This window comes from Melopsittacus undulatus, chromosome 2, assembly GCF_012275295.1.
Source record: "Melopsittacus undulatus isolate bMelUnd1 chromosome 2, bMelUnd1.mat.Z, whole genome shotgun sequence".
NCBI classification, from domain to species: Eukaryota; Metazoa; Chordata; class Aves; order Psittaciformes; family Psittaculidae; genus Melopsittacus; species Melopsittacus undulatus.
The window spans coordinates 96,184,332-96,191,027 of record NC_047528.1 but is presented as its reverse complement, the minus strand read 5'-3'; positions in this window follow the sequence as shown (position 1 = coordinate 96,191,027).

Below are 6,696 nucleotides of genomic sequence, written 5' to 3'. Positions count from 1 at the left end.
TCCAAATCACAGATTGCATTCTGCATATTTTACAGAAGAAGCATCAAAGTCACTCCCGCTGCCCAGCATGAGAAATTCCCCATAGCAGAAATCCTTGGCTGTCATTTTCCAGCCCCATTTTCCAGGGTGGACTGGAGCTAATTACCTGAAGTGTGGAAGTGTTCAGGTGAAGCCCAGGGAAGATTTATCATTTTATTACTTTAGCCCTTATATCCACTGGCATTGGCCTTTCACAGCAATTTATGATTCATGCAGGTGCAGGACTTCCTTTTCAGGAGCTGGGAAGTGAAACAAAATATCCTCAGCTCTTGGTTAGGTGCCCAGATGTGGACAACTTCGAATCATAGAATAGTTAGGGTACACTGCCTCAAAAAACAACGCTCTAAATATTGCAAAGTGAGCTGTATAGATGTCTAACTGTTCCCAAGGCTGGGTGCAGGTGCTCAGAGCTGTGTCCATTCCCTCCAGCCCTGTCTGCACTGCCACCAGGCTCTGCAGGAGGGCAAGGATAGGTGTAGCTACTGCCAGGGGTCAGCATGTACTCTTTCTTACTCCTGGGGTGTGAAAGAAACAAATGGTGGAGACCTAATTACCCTTTTCAATTGCAAAAGTTGAAAATACCAGCTCATCAGATTGACACAAAATGGGTAAGTGTATTTCTGGATGTAGGTCACACTTTGCTTAATCCAACTTCATCATGCACGCCAGTCTTACGTGAGGGTCATGTTGAACAGGGCACAAGGAAACCAGACACCTTGTTCTGTCTAGATCAGAATATTCTTCCATCGCAGACAGAACTTATCACTATTGTCATATTTCATTTACGAAAACTCTCATCAGGCACCTTGATTATCATGATCAAAACAAGTCTATTATCTATGGATGGAGAAGTGCTTTAAAATGTCAGTGAATCTTGAGCTTCAACTAGTGGGATGCTTTGTTTTCCCTGAATTCCCATAAGCCAAGACTTAAGATCTGAATCAGTCCCTTTTATTATCCTTATTCCTTGGACCACTGTCCAAGCCTACTGCTGAGTAAGATTAGGCTTAGGTCTCAGCAGCTAGAGAAGTAACATATGTTGGCTCCAGATCTTTCTTTACATGGATATGACAGGTGTGGAAGGGATAGGAGCATCAGGATGCCACTCTTCTGGCTTCAAAGGTCAGCATCAGTGAACCTCCATGCTTATGTTGTGACTTTTTCCAGGCTTCTTGATTATCAGGTCAATCTTAACTTTCCGCAGGACTGCAATCCTTGAGACATACAGCATCCCCTCTCTGCATCACATCCTTAGTTACAGCTTGTCCTCTATGTCACTCACAGAAGCTGGCCAGAAATTATAATCAGCAATAAACACCAGCAACGTGAAGGAAACGTGGATTTGAATGATAGAGTTTTCAATGCAAGTAAGTACAATGGGGCGTGAGAGCTCACGGCTGGGGAGAAGGAGCCCGGGGAGATAAAACTTCCCTAGTTTGATTGTATCTCATACTGAGAGCTGGTGGAAACTTTCTTTTGCTCTGCCAGACTCTCAGATGTGTCAGCAACCACTACACGTTGCTTTAGTCTCTCGTAGATTGGAATGGTTGGACCTGATGATCTTGAAGGTCTTTTCCAACCTGATTGATCCCATGACTCCTTGAAGATGGATACACAGTATTAGCATGCCTGTGGCAGACCTCTTAAACATAGGTTCACAGTCTGTCTGTAAGGAGCACAAATCTATCATGCAGCAGGGATGGTTTATCTCCAAGTTCATCACTATGTGCACACACATGTATCAGCTGATTGCCAACCCTAAATCAGATGGCTGATGGCTGATGCCCCAGCCTCCACCTCAGAACAAGAACACTAACAAATGAGGAACATGCAGAACATATAAATCTATTTTAATTTCTAAATCTCAAGAATTTACCTGATGAGGTCTCAGCTGAGGCACAGCAGTGGAGTGCATGCTATGACAGCACTTCATTGATGAAGGTCCACAAGAACTGTCTTGTTTTTAAACACAGAAATAATGGTGATGATAATTGACAAGGGCAGCCTCAGATGATTTCATGAATTCTTGCTATGTGAGGTAGCAGGTTCAGAAGCAACCTTATCTCTTAGCTGTCAATAAATGGCAGGTAACCTCATATCACTTTTATGCATTGGCAAGTAATAAACCACCCCAAGCCGATTACCATAACAAAGCATCTCACTGCACTGATACTCAGCCTCAAACAAGGGCTGCTTGCAAGTATACAGACTTATTCCATATTTATGTTCTGCATATAACACTGTACAATCTATATAATCTGCTGTTATTCAAGTTTCAGGGCTTATTGGAAGAGCTTGAACTCCACTACATGGTTCACTAGACTCCCAGGCATAGATTATAGTTTTGTTTAAATAAGCACAGCCTATTCCTCAGCAAGTTACCACCTGTGTAAGACCAAGGGACATCAGGTATCTAAAAATTAAGCCAAGAAGTATATTATATTTCATCAAAAAGGGTAAAAACAATTTCCCAGTTGAGTGGTTGTTCATACAGGTCCAAATGCAAAGCAGGGGGGTACAGGTACTGAAATCACAAGGCAGCCCATGGGCTTTGCTGTTGCACAGATGCCTGTAACACATCCTCCCCCCCTGTTAAAGATGCTCTCAGTGAAGGAGAACAGAAACCTTCAGAAAAGAGGAGACATGCTATCAGCTTGGTAGCTGGAAACACACAGGGAAAAAACAAGACATCCCTCAGACCTGAGCTAAGCCAGAATTACAGATGTGGCCATGACTTCTTTTTCATTTCCCTTTCCTCTTTCTAAACTTACCACAGTTTGATTTTTGGGAAAAGAGAGCAAGACAGTGGAGCTTCACCACAAGCGAAGCTGGGTCCAGGGGTGATCTCAGGATAGGTGCTGGACGGCTGGCCTTTCTGCCCTGCAGAAGAAGTGATGTTTCTCACCAGGGCAGGAATGGCTCTTGCAGAGCCCAGCCTCCCCAGGCAGCCCCTAGCAGTGGTGATGCAGCGGGGCAGGGGAAAGGCTCTGCTTGGAAAAGGTTTTCCTGAGATCAGCTCTCTTCTGAAAGCTCTTTGGTGAAGTTCTCTGGAAAGCAGCGGTAAAATAAGGATGCAGCCCTAAGGGATCTTGAGAGAGCATGTAAAATAAGGGCAGTGAGATGCGTCAGTGGTGAATGAGCTGTGGTATAAAAAATAGGGGGCAATCTGGATAAACTGGTGAAAGGTGGTACTGTCTTCAGAACAGTTCCTGTAATGGGCAACTTCCCATCAATGCAACATGGGATCTATTGAGGGAAATTTGAGGATTGCTTGCCAGCCATGAAAAGATGGTTTTGCCTGTGTTCCTGAAAACGAATGTACTGCAGATGTGCTGTGGGGGTTGAGTTCAAATGGCCAACTTGGCACTAGTGCACAAGAAAGAAGGGCTGCTTTGAAGTCTCCCCCGGCCCCAGCAGGCTTCCTGCGAGTGAGCAGAGGGGTCAGGTGAAGTCTCAGGCCCGGGGAAAACCATCATTGTGCAGTTCCCACTTCAGCCTACCTCCTGCAGGCTTCAGCTGCTTAAAATCAGCTGCATTCCCTGGCAGCAGGCCGGCTCGCCTCCACGAGGGAACCAGCTCCATATGCTGGGCTGACAAAACCCCTCACTTTCTTCAGAAACACCTAAGTCTTTGGCTTTCCTTTTGTTTCTGTTGGCTTTAGTCCATTCTTAGTCACCACTGTGATAGCAATGGTATTCAAAGCCTCTCCTTTCCTACTTTGCAATAAGGATGCAAAATACTAATGGGGCAACAGAAATAATGGACATTTTTCAATTCAAGTGCTGTGTAAATATTGACCATCTAATCTTCACAGCAAACCGGACAGACAAATGTTTCTGCTCCAGTTACTGCCTCCAGCACCTTGACTTACACGATTCCCAGGCCAGAGCTCCCTGTATCCTTCTCTGGGCTGTTCTCCCAGTTGAGTGACAGCTCTTCAGCACAGTGTGCTCATTGCTTTAGCTCTTCCCACAGTGACAGTCACGGGCACCAGCACCAGCCCTCTGTAGGTCATAAAAATCACACAATTTTTTGACTATTTTGTTTTTCCCCATGTCTTTCCCTTTTGTAAAGTGAGGGGCTACCACCTTGCATTTCTTTAGTTCTCTGTTTGTTCATCTCTTTTGGCTGGACACCAAAATCATGACAAAGCTGGAGGAGTGCTTTTACATGGATGCCCTACGATCCAGGCTTGGACAGGGGCTCTGCCTTTTGGACCTCAGACATTCATGGATTCCTAGAACTACAGAATGCCTTGGGCAGGAAGGGACCTTAAAAGCTCATCCAGTTCCAATCCCCTGCCATGGGCAGGGACACCTTCCACTAGGCCACCTTGCTCAAACCCCTGTCCTTGAACACTTCCAGGTATGGGGCAGCCACAATTTCTGTGGACAACTTGTTCCAGTGTGTCACCACCCTCACAATGAAGAATTTCTTCCTGATATTTGACCTAAATCTATCTGACCTAAACCTCTTTCAGTTTAAAACCATTCCCCCATGTCCTGTCACTACATGCCTTTGTAAGGCATCCTTCTCTGGATTTCCTGGAGACTCCTTTAGGCTCTGGCAGGCTGCTATATGGTCTCCCCTGAGCCTTCTCTTCCCCAGGCTGAACAAGCCCAACTCTCTCAGCCTGTCTTCATAGGAGGGGTGCTCTGATCTTCATGGCCTCCTCTGGGACTCACTCCAGCAGGTCCACATCCTTCTTGTACTGGGGGCCCCAGAACTGAATGCAGCACTGCAGGTGGGATCTCATGAGAGCAGAGTACAGGAGGAGAATCACCTCCCTTTACCTGCTGGTGATGCTTCTTTTGGTGCGGCCCAGTATATAGTTGGCTTTGTGGCCTGTAAGTGCACATTGCTGGCTCATGTTGAGCTTCCTATCAATCAACATTGCTGCAGTATAAAAACCAGCACTAGACTGGGTGTACCCATTGGAAAGTAATAATAGAGACCACCTGATGAAAGTTCCTGGTCATTTTCTCAAGGTATTTTGTGGAAGCACTGACATTTCACTGAAGCTGAAGAAATACATTTAATTTCACTTAATTCTTTTCTGCAATTTCTGCCTCAGGGTGTTACACACTATTACTGTGTGCTCCTAAGTACCTGTTGTGTTTTATTCCAAGGTGACTCAAATAATTATTTTTTGAGTTACTAAAGCATTTGGAGAGCTTCCAGGATGAAAGTGAATACAGGAATGCCAAACATTTACTATTCGAATAGACTGCCATCAGTTCTCCATGAACTATCCCATCTAATCCAAAAAAACCACTGTGATTTCACAAAGAGTCTTGAGAACATTTGCTTTAAATTGAAATACTCTATTTCTGCTATACCAAGAACACTGTTAATATTGATCCAGGTGCTCTATGGAGCAATCTAATCTTTTCATTGTGGCACTATTGAAAATCTGGTCTAGTGCACTGGTAAAATTGCATCTCTCAAAGTTACCAACATTAAAAAAGCAAATTGTTACATTTTTCATTAATTAAAAAAGGCTTACAATAGTATTAATGATCCTTTCATCAGAGTGTGTCATTTAGGTAATGGCAGCCTAACACATTAACTTCCCTTGGCTTCGCCTTGGCCTTCTAACTCCTCCAACTGATTATTACCTAATTTGTAAAGTCTCCCAAATGGGTCATTAGCTCTTAAATAGATTTCTCCTGCTGTTTGGTATATACCGTGGAAACAGTAGGCTGTCAGAGACGTAACTGGTTTCAAAGTAGCTATTTCTGGGAGGAAAAAAAAAAAAGGTAAAAGAAACGCCAGATTAAATTAAGTTTGTGAAATGCATCATGGCTTGAAATATCCTTGGAACACGATTAACTAAGACATCACACATTTCCCCCACCCCCCACAAAAGAGGACTGGCATCAGAATGTGTGCAAGCATATGTGCCCTTGTAAGCACCTGCAACTCCTGCTGCTTCCGATCCTTAACAAGCAATCTTGCAACCAAGCAGTCACTTAATGTGCTAAACCAGGAAATCGAGGAGAAAGGTTCAAGAGACCAGGTCCTGTGCTTCTGGCATGGTCACCTTCCCTCTCTGCCTCCCCAGCTCAGCCTAGAAACTGTGAACCAAAGGCAGAGCAACCTCAGACCACCAGAAATCAGCAGCATTTGGCCCAGGATACACTACACTCACTGACCAAATTTGTGGTAACAGCCACTGCCAAGTGAGAAAAGGAAAACTTTGGCCTTTCTCAGCCATAAAATTACATTTTCCCATTTTTTTGTTCTTACAATATGATGTAGAGCATTAGACTGAAACAATTCAGTGTGACTAAGTAAAAACTGTTTGTGCTAACCCACTCATCTGCAAGCTATTCATGTGACACAGAATAAATGACTACTGGCCAGCAGTACCTGCACTGCAGGAACTTTGAATATGTAGGTGTTAAATAAATTACATGTTTCCACACAAAGAAAATAACACTTAAGGTATAATAAAACTCCAACTTTTTCAACTAAACTCAACTAATATAACTTCAGTATTAGCAAATGCTTCCACTTGTTTATGCAACAACTTTTGTTCTTTCACTTTTATAAATCTTTCAGACTCCTTCCTCTTCTCTGGCTCTCTCAGTTTTACTTATTTTTAATACAAAATCACCACCTCTTTCTGAAAATAGGCTACTCTGTACTAGTTCT